Raw genomic sequence first — 18,649 nt, 5'->3', positions numbered from 1 at the left:
CGAGTAAACAGGTGGGTAGCAGCATGTCTGCAAACAGCTAACGCTCTGAGACACCAGCTGACAGCAAAGCAGGTCCTGTGGCACTGGAGGAGGTACAGCAGAGATCTGTTGGGCAGCTGGGGATATAGTTTCATTCCTCTTCGCACGGGGGAGAATTGGCCACAGTGTTATAGGAGAGGTCTCTATCATAGACGTAGCAGAAGAATTCAGAGTTCGTCTTTCTTCCTACTGTCAGTAACAATATTCCCTCACAACTACAGCTCGGCATCCGCTTGGCTGCCTGTGGTATCACTCAAGACTGCAGGATGAAGAGCTTGCACAGTAACTGGGTCAGGGAGTCTCCTTAGAGGAGACTGTGCTGTGTTTCTCCTCATCCCAGCCACCATGTTAACCGAGATGCAGCAAACAAGGGGAAAACGTGGCGTCAGGTAAAATACCCAGGCTCACAGCTGACTTTTTGGAAAATTTGGGAAATGAGGAGCAGCACAAAATTGGCTGCTTTGAGAAATTTAGACCAGCGGATCCTAAAAGTCCTTCTGTACCACAGCCCTGCCCCAACTCTTCATTTGTATAATAGGATGTATTAGGATCCAGTTACAAGTCAAAGTCTGCTAGGGAGTGGAAGTGTGAAGCTTAATACAGTATCGCAGAAATGGAAAGTTTCTTTAATGGTACAGAAGGGACTTGTGCTTGAAAGCATTTAACAGAGCCTTGGTAAGTAAACTGTAGTAATTGAGCTAGCAAAGGCATTTAGCTTGAATACTTTGTATATGTATAACAAAATCAAATAAGCACCAGGAAGAACTATTCTTCAAAGGGATAATTTGAAATGCTTCTATTCCCTCTCCAGACAAAGAGCACTTACTTGTTTCAGTGTGCACACTCCATTGTGCCATGTAGCTACAGTGGCTCCTGGTTTGTGAACACAAAAGGATTTAAACCACAATGCATTAATGTCAAGCTTCATACCTGCAGTTATTTCAAGTCCACCAGGGAATACAGCCCTCCAGCTCCAGAACTTCAAACTGAGAACTCAGCTGATCATGGCATCCTCTGGGATTAATGCTCCCCCTGCTTCTCTCAACTCCAACTCATTGCTTTCCCAGAGGATCACTGTATATCTGGAAAAGAAACTGGGGTGGTGAAAGGCACGGAAGGGGAGACAAATAACAAGCATGAGCAAACTGTCAAAACTTCACTATGATCAGTTGTATGTCAGAGAAAAAGAGCGGAAGAGAAGGAGGAAAGCTAAAGACAATACAAGCTTTAAGGATCTGACCTCCATACCCAGCAGAATTCTAGTGTTGAATAGAAGAGGTTGTCAAAGGTCTTAGTAACAGTTGGGTCAAAAAACACCCATTGGGATTGTTTATGTTTTCTTTCAACTGAACCCTGGGATGTTCACTAACTAAAATGTAAGAAGGAAATGGAGGCAAAAAACAGTGTTATGCCTTGGATGCTGCTGCAGCGCCTTATGGGGGTTAAGCTTTCCTCTGTTCTCCTCTGGGAGAGGGTCTTGTTTAGAGGTGAGTCCTAAGATGAAGGTCTGAAGAACAACACTTGCCACTGTGACACCATATTAAGTTCTAACTTTGCAAGGTTCAAGTAAAATATTTTAGTGAAGTGTTTCAAGTGGAAAGTGGAGATCCAATTTGAAATTTTAAGGTTAGAAGTTTTTCATTTTTATCCTTTTTTGGTAGCAAATCTTGTTTGGGGTCAGCTTTATGTGAAAATCTGTGGTGAACAGGAACTCACTAGATATGAGTTTGGTTTCACCTATTTGGACTCCTTTGACATTCAGAAGAATTCCAGTTCAAGAATTTTCATCTGAACAAGAGGAAAGGAGGTAGAATTACCCACTGGAAAAAAAAAAAAAAAAAAAAAAAGAAAAGAACCTTTAACCAAGTTTTGGGAACAGATTTGTATGTCCATGTTTGAAAGGTTGTGAGAAGTGAATAGAAGACAAGGCATGGAAAAGGACAGAAACAAGGAGGAGAAGAAAGGTGGATAACAGAGAAGGCAAAGGGTCTAACATGCTGCAAAGATGGAGACTCACTTCAGAGAGCAGACTTCAGTAAAAGAATCAGTTGCAACCCATGCTGGAAGCAGGGAAGACAAGAGACAGGATTGGCTTTATCAGCCTTCAGGTGCTGTAGGAACATGTGTCTTGTCAGCTGGGAAAGGCACATCTTCAGACCGTACAGCAACCCTAGCTTTTGCAGCAAAGAGCGTTCCAGAAAATACGTGCCACCAAGGAAACTTGTTGAAACTGTGAAAGCTGAGCCGAGGATGAGAGACTAGTTTTGAGTCCGTTTATTTAAACAACCAAATAAGGAAGTATCCAGCTTAAGCTACGACATACTGGGTTATTCTTATACAGGTACATGCAACAAAGCAACGTGATGGGAGAAAAAGGAACACAAGGTCATTACTGCATACAGCTCTCCCACTCCCCCTGTTAGCAAGGCATGCAGCTATTTGGAAAAATTGGGGTCCAACTATTCTTTCTCTCTTCTTAGTGAATTTTTCTCACCTCCACTGTCCCAACCCACCACCCACCTTCTGAGAAAACCAAAGCTCCAGTGATTTGTTTGTAACATTTAATTCTTACTTGAAGAGCTTATGTTACTGGGTTTAAGGAAAACAAAGAATGCTAAACAACTTAGCCAACAACTGACAAATAGCAAATAATCAAAGCACTCAATTCAAACATAAATGAGGCCATGGATTGCCTTTTATTCTGTCTTTGCACACTACCCAGAAAACAGGCAGAGGGGGTGCATTCTTGGTCAATCCCTAGGCACTGTCATAATAAACATGATTAATAGGCTATAATTTACCTGCACAAATAATTCAATGAACGAATACAAACAACAAACAAATTTGGGCAGCCACGATCAGATCTTGAGCAGAATAAAGCAAATTCACTAAATAAATTGGTATCAACTAGTCCTAGTAATTGCATTCCATCTCCCAGAATGGCTCCTGGATTACTTATGGAGCCCAAAAGCCTGCCAAGCATTTTACAGGCTATGTCCATTCTGTGCCTACGAGAGTGGATTCACTGCCTACACCCAAATCACTGAGTGCTTGCATTTGCACTGACATTTTTATGGGGCTTTCTAGCTTCACAAGTGTTTTCTAGGGGGTGAAGTTTAAAATAGCTCTGGTCCTCTTGTAATATTCCTGATTAAGTAACAGGATCAAGCTAGGTTTTGCATTCTTTCAGCCACAGAAATGACTTACTGGGGGGCATTAAAATAAGAGCCCCTGGAGAGACACGTGCAGAGGTTATAGATAAGCCCTCAGCACTGCATTAGCTTTCATTGTTATTTGCTTCTCCGTGTCTCGGTTATCCCGGGTTTTGAGCTTGAGTCACAGCTCAGCAGAGACGCTGCAAGTCTGTGCTGTCTTTAGCCAGCTCTGGGAGAAGTGAGTACCTCTCATCCACAGACCAGAGCTCTGGTCTATTTTGTGACTGCCAAGCAGAGCTCTCACTCTTTGGAAGAAATGCTGAACGCAGCTTTCCTGGGCCACACATCCTCCCTCCTCCCCGCCTCCGCCGGGCAGCAGTGTCGAGCGCGGTGGGTAAGCGCAGGTTCCACGACAAGGTAAGATAAATGGAGAAACATGCGCTGCAAGAGATGTTTATTGAGTGAGATGCTAAATGAATAACCCAATCAATGCCGTAATATTTAATTCAATACAAACTTCAGATTGAGAGTGTTCCCCATTTATTTTGTGCTGTCACAGAAATTGTCGTTCGTTAGAGCTGGGCGCTATCATTAAGGGGAAGAGGTTTTCAGCAGGGAGGGGTTGGCTCCAGGCTGTGCAAGACGGTGAGCGATGGAGAGTTTAGTAGCTTCCTTCTCTGCTAGGGAATTTTGGGGAAAGCAGGAGACATTGCGCTCTTCTGAAACGCTCCCACTCTCTGTAATGCCTTGTGCCAGCGTAACATTTTCTCCATGTGGCGAGGAGCCCTTTGCAGCTGTGTCTATGCCCTGGACTATTTGGACATGCCAACCATGAGTTTAAACCACCCTATTCTCTCCCTCTTCTGGGCTCCCAGTCCCCTGCTGGGACACTGCCACCACTCGCATTCTCAGCAGAGGGCTGCAGTCAGGGACGGGGGAGTAAGCAAGGAGATGTGACCGTGTCCTGGGAACTCAGGCAGTGCCAGCTACGCAGCAAAAGGAGCAAGGGGAGGCAGAAAAACCCTCTTCCTGGGTGAAGTCCTGGACTGTCGACCTGCCCTCGCCACGTGCCTCCTCAGTGTGTCAACGCACACATCCCCTCAGCGCTGGGAGAAAACTGCAAGGTCAGCTGCAGCGTGCCAGCACACCCTGCTAGCGCTTGGACTAGCCTGCGGGCAGCCCTGCCTGCTGGCACGCCGTCCTGCCTCACCACCGGCACAAAGTGCTCACCCTCTAACACACGTGCATTGGGATGTCGTGGCAGAGGTTGCCAGCTGGCTGGACACCCCTTGCTTGTGACAGGTGGCACGTTGTCTCTATATCATCCTGGCCTTCCTCATTCAGTGCACCTGGCACCCTGTCCCCCACATTTATAGCTGCCACTCTTATAGATTTCGAACCATCTGGTATAGCTCTAACTTGTCCTGTGCTTGATTGGATTTCCTGAGCATAATACCTGACCGAGTGGTGCCTGTGACTCCTTCCCTGTCCCATGCTGCCTCTGATGGTTGTTATTCTCTCCAGCCTCTGTCACTGGCCAGGTTGTGCCAAGATCCAGGACAATGTTTAAAGCACGGCATGACATCACTGAAGCCCCATTTTTTTGAACTAGTCTATTCTCTTTTTCCTAGGGATTTACATGAAAGCAGCCCCAGGTAGTTCAATATTGATTTCCACACGGGTGTTTGAGAAATGCCTTCATTCCAGCAGGTTGAATACCTTCAGTGGGTGTTCTTCAAAGCCAGCTTCACTCTTGAAGCGATCTCAGTTAGGTTATTCATTCCCTTCTCAAAGTTCTTCGTTCATTCTTCTGCCTCCCTCTTTGCTCTCTCAGGCAAGTCCTTAATTATCCCCCTAAGTGTTGCTCAGGTGAAGCAGCTGAAAGCTGTGCTTAACGTGTCCTCTGATTACCCGCAGAGGACTAATGAAATAAGGACAGATTTAGTGAGTCTGGATGCACATGTGTTTGCATGCTCATTTAGTTCTTTTAGTTCTTCCCTCACAAAGGAAACCAAATCTTGCTGGCCCCCAGTGAACTTCTCCAGTGCTTTTGGGAACTGACATGTGCACAGCGTACGTTTCTGTCAAGCCTCAAGTGCTCTGAAGGTTTCTAATTCAAGGTAATTTATGAGGAACGGTTTTGAAAGGAGAGCACAAAACCTCCATATTAAATGGGGGTGATCTAGAAGGCAAAACATATGTCAACGTGGCGATAACAATGTATGAATACAAACAGAGGCAACCCCCTACTCCCCTTTTCTATCTAATCCATCCATCCATCCATTCATCCATTCTAACTCTACCTCCTCTTCTCACTTCTCTTATTTTTATGGCTGCAAGAATTCACGCTTCATCCACATTTCAAAGGCTGGTGAGTAACCAGAACTTTGTCGGCATCTTCATTTTAAACTGAAAAAACAAACAGCATCCCCTTAGCCCCCCTTCTCCCAGTCTGTTCCTGCCAGAAACATAGCAACCAGCACGCACGGCTTTCTGCAGGCAGCCTAGTTTGCATTTAATTAGTTCTGTGATATCCTAAACTTCTTTCAACCTCCGCCCCCAGAACATCGCTGTAGAAATCCTCACTCCGGGAATGGCACGATGGAGCTGTCAAAAACCCTGCATCTCTGCCAGGAAGTGTTTAGAGCCCTTGGATTCCTGAATTGGGACACGACTTGCCTGGAATATACTCTGCTACCAGGAAAATGAAGCAATATAACGCTCTACAGAGGAACAAAGATAGGAAATCTCAACCCCATTTTATAAGCTGGGACAAATGAGCCAGAGATATGAAGCTACCTGCTCTCAGAGCATCTGTCTGGCGTATCAGTAGCCACGCCAGGACAGGCGCCTGCTCTCTCCTGCTGGAAGGAGACAAGGGTTTTCCAAGGTGAGGAGGAATCCTGTGGGACAAGCAGTCCTAATTCCTAGCATCTTCTTTTCACAGCCATGCATCCCTGTGCCAGCTGTGAGTAGTTCTTCATGAGTCTCATCGCAACAGGGCTTATATTCTCATGGATCACCTTTAGGTACTCAGACAAAGGGCACTGCACAGAAAAGGCAGAGTAACTTAACACTGGAGGGAAGGGGTTTGTATGAACCAGTATGGCCTTCTGGGCACCCTACTTTGTCAAGTGAGAGTGCTCAGGACCCTAATCAATAAACTCCTCCGCTTCACCTTGTAGAAAACATCACCTCCAGCTCCATGCAATTCCCGTTAGCTCCATCAACTCCATCCCAGACCTGGGCCCTGCCTCCAAGGCTTCTGCTTGGACACTGCACCAGAAGTTACCAAAAATGGCAATGCGATCTTGTGGCTGAATCAAGCTGGCTGGTGGAGATCCTTGTCCTTTCTATTTCCCCTCTGCAGTCCTGAATTTCCACCCACAGATCAATCATTCCCACACCTCTCTCTCCTCCAAACCAACAGGGGTTTCCAAGACAGTGTCAACCACAGTGACTGTCTGAGGTGGTTGATGAGACAGTCACCATTTCTCCCCTGAACAAAGCCTCCCTTTTCTGTCCGATCACCCCCAACCCACAGCTGATCAGTGCCAGCCACCGGAAAGCTTCTCACAGTTGCCTGCATTTCTGCTAGCCACAGCAAACCCAAAAGCTGGAAAGCAAGCAGAGCTAAAGCAGGCATCGATATTTTTAATCACTCCGTCAGCCCACTAACCCTCTTTGATGCTTCAGCCAGGCTTACAGTTGGCAAGAACGTTGCTGACAAGGGTGCCGGTATGTAGAGACGGGTCCTTTTTCCGTACGTGACTGGTGCAAGGGACCTTCTTGCTCAGGCCATTCGCAACCTCTCAGCAGGGGAGGCAGCCGCCTTCACCACCCAGACTCTGTGAATTAAAGCACAGGGAGCATTCGCCGTGTTCGACAGTTCCTCCCTCCCACCCCCTGCCACTCTGCCGCTGTTAAACTCACTGCAGCTTCAGCTGCTTTATCATCTCATTTGCTTTCTGATCTGACACCAGCCTGCCATGCAGCTGATCAAAGGCAGAAACCGGAGTGCAGCCAGGCTGAGCAGCCCAGAATTCAAACAAACATGTCACTTCCCATCTCTAGATGTTAGACAACTTCACTTCTTGCTGTTACTGCCTCTTTTAATCTCTCCGTCCGCACATACACACCCCCCTTTGCTTTCTCTTCATCCTCTACATTCATTCCCGTGCCCACATGCTGTCACCTTTTCCCTTTATTTTCTTGACTTTTCCCTTCAATTTTCCACCTTTCCCCCTTGCCTCCAAAGTCCCTCTGTCTTCACGACTGCTCTCATTCCTTCCTCCTCTTTCCTCCTCCTCTTCCCGGTGTTTTCGCACCTGTTTACTTCATTGCTCCACCTTCTGCCTCCTCTTCCTCACTCTTTTTGAAGACTCTACATTGTTTCACAGGAGTGAAGTCACTTCCTGGGGCGTGGAAGTAAGGTCCCAGAGGGGGTATTGGTTCCTGCAAAGCCATGGCTAGACTATTATTAGTATCAATATTATCTTTTTACACATCCCTTGAACCAGTAAATGACCATCTACCACGAAGACTTTCAGGGATGAGAAGCCTCTCGTCACTTAAAATTCAGTGTAGGGAAGAAGGAAATTCACAAGTCCATTTCTGCGAGCAAGCAAGAAAGAAAGGGAAGAAAGGAAGAAAAAGAAGAGACAAAGAAAAAAGAGAAAAGAAAAAAGCAAAAAGGTGTTTTGGGCTTTTGGTGAGGGTGGGGATGACAGGCAGTAAATATGAGCAATTCAAATAGAAAACTTTTCATGTAACGGTGTTGAATTCCATTTTAACATAATGCTCAGATAACTCTCGCATCTCAGGCTGAACTAGCGATCCTTAGCATCTCTCTGGTAATTCTCTCCATCACCTGCACAGGACTACAAATTAGTCCTAATTCTGGATTTGAGCCCACATTTCAGTCTGCAACCAGCTATCGCTCCAAATCGGGAGGGAGGCCAGTTCAGGCCTGTTTACATTAGGAAATGAATGTTAAGTCTGATCCCTTATGGCAAGCCCAGGCTCTTGTCCCTGATGGTAGACAGCCCACAGACATTAGAGAAAGGCATAGGAATCACATGCGAGACAGGTGAGATAATTTTGCCTCCACTTCCCTACTCATTAGGGCTCAGCCAAAGCTTCAAGAGTTGGAAATGATGTTCCAAGGCTCAAACTAATCTGCAAAATTTGTGTTGAGATCTGAACATCTCTGAGGTCTTCAGGCAGGCATTTTGGTCTACACCCAGCTTGATTAAAGTATTCCTGTATTCAATTAACTAAAATATAATGGGATTATTTCACAACATGCAATCTGATTTTTTTTTTTTCGTTACAGTAAAGTGAGCGAGTGGTGATTACAGGGCTTAATACAGCAGGCCTTGCTGTTCCACTGGAATCAAACAGTGACATGAAATTAGGCCAATTTAGCCAGAATTTCTTGGGGGAAGCTAGGAGTCGGGGAAAATATCTCTGGTTTTCCTTCATAAGATTATTTTTCATTAGATAATTCTAGAAAATGTATTCCATGGCACATTATGTAACAGAAGAAGAAACAGTTTAAATGAAAGACACTTCATTCTCATCAAAATAAAATACACATTGAATCAAGTGTTACATACACACACACAAAACCCTTTCCCCAGAATATTCCCTAATAGAAAACATCTTTCAAAAATTAGGGCTTTAATTCCAGTTCCATGTCAAGCTCATATTTCAAAAATCTGAATCCTGTGTGCCAAAGGGTCGTGTGTTTTCTTTTGCCAGATACCGCCTCTGGGAAGGATGGCCAGCACCAAGGGCAGGCGCAGGGCTGGCAGCGGGCACCCGCCTGTGTGATGCAGCTACATCCAGCCTGGAAGTGGCTTCAAAAAACCATGGGTGGTCCATGGAGCACATTTTGAAATTCCACCATCCATCTCGCTCCCCCACCTTGGTGAAATGAAATGGTTGTTCTCCACGGGGTCCAGCTAGGAAACTTCCACTTCACTCTGTAACTTTGGACCAGTCCCTGATCTCAGGGCTTTGCTAGCCAGGGCAGTCCCAGAGATGAATAACTGAGCTCCTAAACATCAAATTCTCTTGCTTCAAATCCACTAGGGAGATTTTATTTACAATATCTTTCTACATCAGCAGCCAAGATAGTCCATTTTTGTGCCCAAAACCCACCCCTTACACATTTGCATATGCTCCCACATGAATATGCTCTAAAATTTATCCTTATCCATCATATTGGGGTGCTTTAGCTTGTGGGTGCTCCTTTTGAACCTCCTGACGTTTCCAACTGAAGGTGTCTTGTGTGCTATGGGATGCTTAAAAAAAAACCTAAAAGAATTCACAATCTATGGTCCCTAAATCCCAAGTTCTCAGCTTAATAATACATTTTCAGCTGTGCAGTTCCAACATTCATAACTAGTGCTGAGAAAATAATTTGCAGCCAGTAATTTACTGAAAGAATTTAGTCCTTTTCTCTGCTTGCAGATGGTCCCTGAGCAAAATCAAAATTTCCTCGAATGTACTCATTATTTGAAAATACTCAACACATTTTTGGCAGGGCTTTTTTTTTTCCCCCTTCAGAAAAAAAAAAAAAAACCCAACAAAAAAACCAAACCCTTGCAGATTGATCACAAAAGCATTGCTTGTGTATTCCATAGTTAGTATTCTAGCCATGAGCTCCTGGTTTGTTGTGATTAATCATAGGTTCATAGTATGGTTTCTGTTCCCCCATTGGAGGGAAAAACAAAACCCCCGTAATTCTTATAGTCAGGTGCAGGACTATGAAAAACCCCTGGGGCTTTGATTTCCCTTGGGAAAAAGGAGCAGGTAAATTAGATGAGGGAATTTTAACCCTTTCAATCTCTGGTTCTCCCAGGCTTTCCCAGATCTTTCATAGTACCTACAGTTCCCGTTTCATGTGGCCTCCATACAAGGTCTGGCAACGGTACAGCAGGGCCATGTATTTGGGAGCGTGCATCCTAATGGCACAACACCACAAGTCACACCCCCTGGCACTCCCTGGCCATGTGCAGTGAAATCAGCTCACCCCAGACCAGGGCAAGAAAGCACCCCTGGCAGATGGAGAGGTTGCAGGATGCTGCGCTGTAAGCGCGTGAAGTATGGGATGAGCTGGAGGCAGCACAGGGATGGTGGTGGGCAGAGGACTCCTCTTCAAATTTGTGAGACTTGACAGGTCTGTTTTTTTAAAGAATTGCACCAGAGGACAAATAAATAAGGCTTCAAAAATTGATTGATAGGCTGGGTCCATCATTTAAATTCCATTATCTCCTTGCACGCCAAGGAACTACATTCAAGGGAGGAACTTAGCATTATATTTAACTGTGTTCATACCAAACCCTAGAGAGAGGAATGCTGTTTACTTACAGGCTATTTAAGGCTACAGTAGACCCACCAACTTCTTATGCTGCTCTCATGCCCTGTTCACCTGCCCTGCTAGCTTTGGGTTGTCCTGCTCCTCCAGATGGGACACTGGAATTCATCCAGGGCTGGGTACAAGCTGATGTCCTAGAGCTGAAGGGATGGGGCCACAACCTGGCACAAGTCCTCTGAGCCATCCCTTCCATCCATCAGTAGCACTCTTTCTGTGCTAATGTGTGCTACTGATGCAAGCACAGACAGAATTGTGCCACTCTTTGCAGCTGCTTCAGGGAAGAATCGCATTTACATTACTAAATGCAGCTTTCCAGCAAAAACAGAGTGAAGTCAGAAGACAGCCTTTGATAAGGAAGAAAGAGACTTTAAAACAAATAACCCACATTCACTAACATGTATTCAAATACAGACAAGAGGAACAGTGGTAAAAAAACCCCAAAACTCCTGACATTTCTGCTTCAAGCAGCCTTTATCACAGAGCGTGCGGTTTTTGTTTTGGCTGTTACCTTTCCTTTTGATAGTCTCTTCTGAATCACTTCTCAAACAGACATTTCTCCACTTCCCCACATGTACTCTGTGGTGTTGGGGGGATCCTGTCTCTTGCAGATGTATTCTGTGTTAGCCTACCCCAAGCAATGACCAGCTCTAAAGGTGTAAAAGGCTTTTCTGTTCCTGGAAGGCATTCTGTGTCCGCAGCAGAGCTCTGGCAAGAGGTCTTGAATTTGACTTATATCAGGAAGACAGGACAGACATGCCTGTCTTGCTGCTGCATATATAGAACTATGACAACTTATTAATGTTTTGAGGAAAAAAGAAAAAAAAAGAAGAGAAGGTTTTTCAAGGGGATGACATTTGCATTTGAATTAATTTAGTATATGGGAGAATCTGTTTGTTAATCGTATGTATGAAAACACCTCATAAAGCCTTTGGACACAGAAGGTGCACTATGATAGCCTGGCTAGATAATTGGTACATGTAGCCCTTACATTTTCTATATGATGCTAGATTTATTTTATTTTTTGAATTGTGTGACAGGATGGTAGAAACTAAGGAGTTTCAGCAGATGGAAATGGGTAGCTGCAGCTAGCCTCAAACAGAAAAGAAAGGATTTCATGACATTTACAGCAACAAAAAAGCAGAAGCAAACTAGCTGTTGAAGATGACATCATTAAGTTTCAGAATTAGCCCTTTATTAGGGTAGGTGATGAGATTTATAGCATTCAGAACTACTGGGTTTGAGTTGCATTCTGAAAATACACTGGATCAGAGAGTTATTCTCAACTAATATTCTGATAGTTGTTTCTAGCTTTTTTTGATGGCAGAAAAAGTCTTCAGAAAAAATGAAACTGAAACAAAGAACAATTCAGAGACAGGAGGTCAATTCTGTGGCAACTTCCATGGCAATATGAAGACAAAAGAAATAAAACAATAAGAGCTTTTATAAAAGGTAGCTTTTTCATGGCTAGAACATTTTCTGTCTATTATAAAGTTAAAAAAATAAGGAATTTCCTCAATCAGAAAGCAGAGGCTGAATCACTCTGGACTTAGGATGTTTAAAATATAAGGCAAAATCTCAGTCCAAACTTAGCAGTTCCTTCCACCCTCAACACCATTCAGCACAGACCTCTGTCCCCCAAGCATCAGTGTCTCGAGTTCAGATCTGGATGTGAATTCCTTAACTTCTTAAAAAGTCCCACCAGTTAGGAAGTCAAAAGAGGACAAACGTTACCGTGTGTGGGCTTCAGCACCTCTTGAATCAAGAGCGTAAAAAAAGAAACACAACTTCATTAGCCAATCTTTCCTATTATTTAAGTTCAAGGTTTATGCCAGATAGTACATATTCTAACCAAGGGGAGAACGATATAGCGAACCCAGGCTTTATTAAGGTCCGGGTGTACATGATTTACTTTTCATTAGATTTAGTTAGCAGCTAAATAGTAATTTGGGCAAGAGTTCTAGCTGTGCTTAATAGTTTAGTCTTACCACGGAATAATATCTCCAGCATCATTAAAAACAAACATTCAGATGGGAACAAATTAACTCATCTCAATTCAGCCAGCTACAAAGACCTCCTTTCTGTTACTGCTATTTCAGAAAAATTATGTCAGCCATTTCCAAATCACCTCTTAAAAATACGTGTCTTTTGCATCAAGCTTGTAAGGCCATAAAATTCAGGTCCTTTCACTGCAGTAAGGGGGATGCTCCCCGAGGTCCCTGTGTTTTCTTGGAGAATGCCCTGCAAGTGGGGGGACCATGTAGTCCACCTCTCTCTGCCACAGAGGTGGCACTGGGTGAGCGGTGATCCAACAAGCCACTGTCATAGTTTTATAGGTCACCTATAAAATGCAACTTCACAAAGCAACCTGCCCTAAAATATTTAGAGGTCCAGGTCTTACCCAACAGCTTCCAGAGAAGGGCACTTACCCCCCACCAGGGCACACACCAGGGCATAAAATAAACAAGGAAGGCAGCCTCCACTTTGACACCGATTTTGTTCGTGGGTGATCAAATCCTTTCTATTCCTTCATCCACTGTTCGGTGTCTCGATAATGAGCACCTCGAGCTCTGAGCGATACAAAGAAAGCTGCAGAAAGCAACAGCAAAACCCTCACTGGCTGCCTGGGACTGGCTTCTGCGCTAAAAGCTGGAACAATCTCTCCTCTGCTTTTCCACTTAGAGTTTCTCTGATGCTTTCTGGCTAAACAAGAACAAGCCCCATTTATTCTTAGAAAAGTTGCTGGGTCACCCATAAGCCCAAATTTAAGTTCTGGTGGAAAATACTTTTCTGCAAACTGCATCTGAAAACTGCCCACTCTCAAATCCCACTTCCTATCCCAAAGCACTTTGAGGAAGTTTGGATACACATCTGAACTTTTCAGCATGATGTAGTCTCTCCCTGTGACTCATAGAGATGATTCCATGAATATTTAATTTTTTAAGTTCCAAAAGGAAAAAAAAAAGGCTTAAATAGGGAAAGAAAAAGACTCAAACAAATACCATAGCTGCCAACATCTTGTGACAGAAAGTCAATAGCTTTTAAATCTGCATAAAATTACATACATTTCCATGAAATTACCTGCATTTGCATATAGTGATGCTTGATGCTACAAGGGACTTGCAGCTCCTCCCCAAGACTCCCCATATCCTGGCTTCTCCCACCGGCCCAGCAGCGCATTAATTCTGCCATCTTTGAGCTCTGAGGCACTGGGAAAATCCAGGAGGGAATTGCTGGGGTATTTCCACAGCCCAGTGGAAATTCCTGTCTGACCAGGGACATGGGCAAGTGGCTTCTGGAAGTCTCCCTGAGACCTCTCACCCTTTCCCCTTCCCCATCCCTTCCTCTCCTCCTTGGCACTGCCAGGAGGAAGCTGGGGAGGACAACTTGCAGCAGGTAGAAGAAAGTCTGTCCTCCTCCTTCCTGTGCCTGTTCCTCACCACATGCAACAATAAGACGGTGCCTATAGCATCACTAGCTAGGTGTTGGCTCCAGTCCTTGGGGGGATCAGGGATCCACCTCAGCCCCTCACGAGGTGGGGCAAGACAACCCTCTGGCACCCTGTACAACATCTTGGGTTGGGGAAGGAGGGAAATAGGGTCTGGTGGTAAAAAAGACCAGCCATAGGGGTTTCTGGAGTGCATGGAAGGGGAAAAGACTGGCCCACAGATGGTGAGTGTCTGCAACTGGAGCTGAGGGGAAGTTTGAAAAGGCATGAGGAATACTGGCTTTTATCCCCAGGCAGGGTATCACAAAGAAAGGGGAACCCCAGCCACAAATCACCTGACTGAAGGACTGCCATCACAAAGCATTTAAGCACAGCACTTCCCAGATGCTGTGATGGCTGCCATACATTCCTGCCCTGTCCAGCCCTGCACTGCTCCCCTTGGTCATGTCAGCGCAGCTATATTTGAGGGGTGAACCCAGGAACCCTAGTTCACATTGTGGCCCCCACACTGGGGAAGCCAGCGAGGTTGTGGGCGCAGTGTGTGTGTGTGGGGAGATGGGAACCACCTGCCAGCAATCCTAATGCAGCTGGAAATCACAACCTTAGAGACAGTCTGAGTCTGGGCTTAGACAAGATATGTTGTTTTTCACTACCTAATAAAAAGCAAGGATAATTATGATGAGCAATTCCTTCCTGCAACAGTCCACAATTGTGATTTTAGCAGATAGATATATTCTGGAGGCGGTCCTGCTGCCTGAACTGACAGCTGGGGGATCATGGAGTAACCTATCCTCAGGACCAGCGAGCATCCTGAACAGACAGCTTCTTCCACAGTCCTCTCTCACATCAGGGAGAGAGCAGGACTTGAGGAGTTGAGGGTTTTATTTTTTTCCTGCCTTCTCATTGCAGCTACTCAGCCCAACAGCCAAAGGTACTGTTTGATGTGCTTAGGTTTCCCCTGGTGACATTTGCCTACTAAAAACTGAACCCAAACTCCTTTCACAGAGGTCACGAGACAGGTTAGTAATGAGTTGGATCAAAATAGGGAGTGCTTTGTATCGCACCCCCAGGCCCTGGCCTCCCTGTGTGTAACTGCTTTTGAAATATATTTGGTAACACACCGAATGTATTTAAAGGGATTGTGGAACTGGCCAATTTTCATGCTAATTAAAGTGCAGGAGATGGAAGTGAGCTGTTTGAAACACATTACAGCACCGAGGAAAACATATTGTGCGCTATCTCATATTTTTCAAGAGCCCATATTCAAATCCACTTTCAATCTGTGTGCACTGTGCTTCTGCTGCTGCCTGCGTTACCAATCCACAGGCAGCGTCCATCCTGCCCCTGCGCTGGCCCAGCGTTTGGCATGGGATGGACCTGGATGCAGAGCCTGTCCCTGGGGACAGAGAGAACTAGGTCAGTGGCTTGGAAGGAGCTGGAGCGCCAGGCTCCCACATGGGGGGAGGCGGGGAAAGGAGAAGATTACTAATCTCCACAGACAGCATAGCCAAAGGGGACAATATTTAAATTTCCCACAGCGGATACTCGCAGAGGAGAGAGCCCAGGCTCACAACGGTGTTTTTCTTGCAAGGACTGGGGGAAGTGTGAGGTTCAGTTAAGTGTCTGGGGGAAGGGAAATCTCAAGCAGAAAGACATTTGCAGAGCGTGTGAGCATCCTTTCTATGCCTCTCTGGGTAGCTAGTTGGTCAGGTCACACATGCTGTCCCAGGTAGACAAGAGCTAGACCAGCATCTCTGAGCAAGGAGCATAGGTGTAGCTTTGACCTGGATTTCAGCCGCTCAGGCTGCATGAGCTGCTTATCAAATACAGAGCAATTTACTTATCTGGCAGGTCTGTTGATACCAATTTTGTCTGTTTTGTCCAATTTGCCCAGATAAGTTTATAAACCCATTTCTTTTTGGGACATTAAATGCTGCCCTTTTGTTTATACACAATTCCTTCCTCTACAGGAAGAGACCCCTTCAGAGTGCACGTTCATATATATGAGCTACTTTCAGTGTCTGGCTGGAGAAAAATCCACATGTGAATTGATGGGAACATCCTTGTGTACCTCCCAAGGTAGCGGTGCATGTCCAACAGCCCTCTGGTTCATCTCTGCGTGTACCTTTGCCTCCCTGCAGATGGTGGCTGGCAGAGGGGATGATTTCTCTAGGCACACATGCCCGTTCCCCCAGGAAGACTGCAGAGAGAAGGGTCTATTTCCATGTAGACACACCATAGCTATAGGATTCTTGCCTATGCGTGATTGCTTGTATGTAGGAATTACTTGGCTCTTTTCCTTCTGTTTTCATCTCCTTGCCCTCTCTCACTGTCCTCTGGATGCAGGGGCTGCAAGCATATTTGTCCCTGGGGCTGAGAGCTACCAGGCTGCGCTGTCAAGTGCTGAGCAGTATTTCTTCACCCTCAGGACGAAATCTGCTTCTTTAAATATTTGTCTGACTCCCTGACAGCTTTTTGACAGAACATCCACTCCCCTGTTTACAGTAGCATTCAGTGGCAGAAGACATCTCTATCAGGGCACCCTTTCCTTTGCAAGCAAAGCCCTATTCCTGGCTGGCAACAGATCTTCCTTCTCTGTTTCAGTTCATATTTGAGTTTTGTCCCTTGTGTTATCTTCTGTGAGGGCCTCATTTCCCAAGCCTGAATTTGGAGAGACAGCTACCCTGGAGCTGGTATGCAGATTGCAAAGGTTAGGCAGTAGCAGGCGAGATGGTAAAAATGAGAGGTTCTTCCCACTTCGGCTCCACCAAAGGACGGAGGTGGTGGAATAACAGCAAAAAGAGCAAATCCCTGTTCTTGTGAAATAAAGGCAAGTGTCTCTCTTAAATGTTAATTGAGAAGTTTTTCTTCCTTCAGAGTCTGGCAAGTGATGTGGGGGAGGTTGGGGGGGTGACAGGAAGATAGGAATGACCTAGCAGTATCTGGGAAGGCCCTGCAATCCCGGGGATCACGTGGTTTTGGAAGTGGCAGCAGCTCTTAGAAGGCATCTGAAGTAAGCCAAGATGACATGTGGGAGTAGGGGGATTAGCCAGCCCTGTCTGATGCTGTTTCAGCTTTCTGGTGTCAGGTCCAGCTGAAGTCCTTGTCTTTGGAGAGAAGCCATCACCAGTCCATTAGATCAGTTTCTGACTTAGCTCTAACAAGGCGATGTGGCTGACTGGTCAGTGCAGTAACAAATTTGAAGAGAGATGTCTGAATTAAGTCATCCCTAAAGAGTCTCTGAGAGAATAGCCTGGTTTCATGAGCTTGTGGTAGACTAAGTCTTTTAACAAGAACAATACCTAGATTGCCTTTGTGACATTGGAATTCACCGAGTGCTTAAACTCTGCCAGTGCCTGGCAGTTTACAGCATGAATGGTAAATAGAAGTGCTTGCAGGAATGAAGAGATAGATTAATAGATGATTCCCATTGGAGCATGGACCAGAATATAACAGGGTTGGCAGGGACAACCTGTGCATCAAGTTCATTTTGAAGTCAATGGTGTGGTGCTGCCAAGATTTCTTCTGCAGTGTCTTCTCCATGTAAAGGAGAGTAGGACCTCTGCTGATGCTGGTGGTATTCATGTTGCTTTGTTCTGCTCAAACAGAGGGTTGAGAAGAACCATCTATCTACAGTAAGTTGAGAAGCTTAAAAGATCCTCCATGCTTCAAAGACGATGAGAAACTTAGGAGTCCCAGAGTCTCAGGAACCTCAAGGCAGCTATTCCCAGGTCTTTATGATGCTCAGATTAGGATCACAAATAGTTTTGCCTTGAAAAGCTGTCTCTGGCAAACTACAGAAACTTGTGTTCAGAGGCAGCACTGTATGCTGAGTGTCACCCAAAGGAGAGAGGGAGGGATGCTCTCCTACAGGATTTCTGGAAGGCACTGCCATTGTTCAGAGTGCAAGTGGGCTGAGGAGCTTAACAGATGGCTGCAGTGAGACACGGACTCTCTACAGATGGTGAATTCATTCCCTCCGAGATCAGTGGTGGGCTGGATGACAGCCCAATATGGTTGCAGACTCCAAAAGCCTGTATTACCCCCACACACCCTGTTATCATGACATTTTCCTCTTTGGAGTAGGCAAAGGGATTTAGAGAGACAGACACAGACACATACACGGGTAGGGAGAAACCAGAGAAAATGGCAGATGGCATAGAAACAGGTATATATCCCTCTGAGAGGCTGTCAGCATGGGAAGAGAGGGTGGAGCAGTTACTGCTCACTAGCTTCCCTTGTGGACATCCCTTCCAGTCCATGGACATCCACAGGATGGGACACCCTGGTTTTCAAAACATAACTTTCATAAGCACCACATCTCAGTAAGCAAAATCACAAGGATGGTGTCTCTGTGAAAATCTCCCAAGAAGCCCTTGTCCTGAAGGATTTTTCTCTTTGAGACCATGGTCACATTGTTAAACACTGGCCAATACTAGTTAGAATGATCTTCTGGCTGGATTTTTTGCAACCAGCTGTTAAAAGGCTGGAAGCCTTTTCCAGACTTTATGAAACCAGTGGAATTAGACAGCAAATTACTTTCTGCCGTGAGCAGCCTTAGATTTGAATGGTTCTCCACCTTATCCCTCCCATCCCAAAACACAATATCAAATTTCCCATCAAATA

Source organism: Balearica regulorum, chromosome 1, assembly GCF_011004875.1.
Source record: "Balearica regulorum gibbericeps isolate bBalReg1 chromosome 1, bBalReg1.pri, whole genome shotgun sequence".
Classification (NCBI taxonomy): domain Eukaryota; kingdom Metazoa; phylum Chordata; class Aves; order Gruiformes; family Gruidae; genus Balearica; species Balearica regulorum.
Note: the sequence above shows the minus strand (reverse complement) of the source record.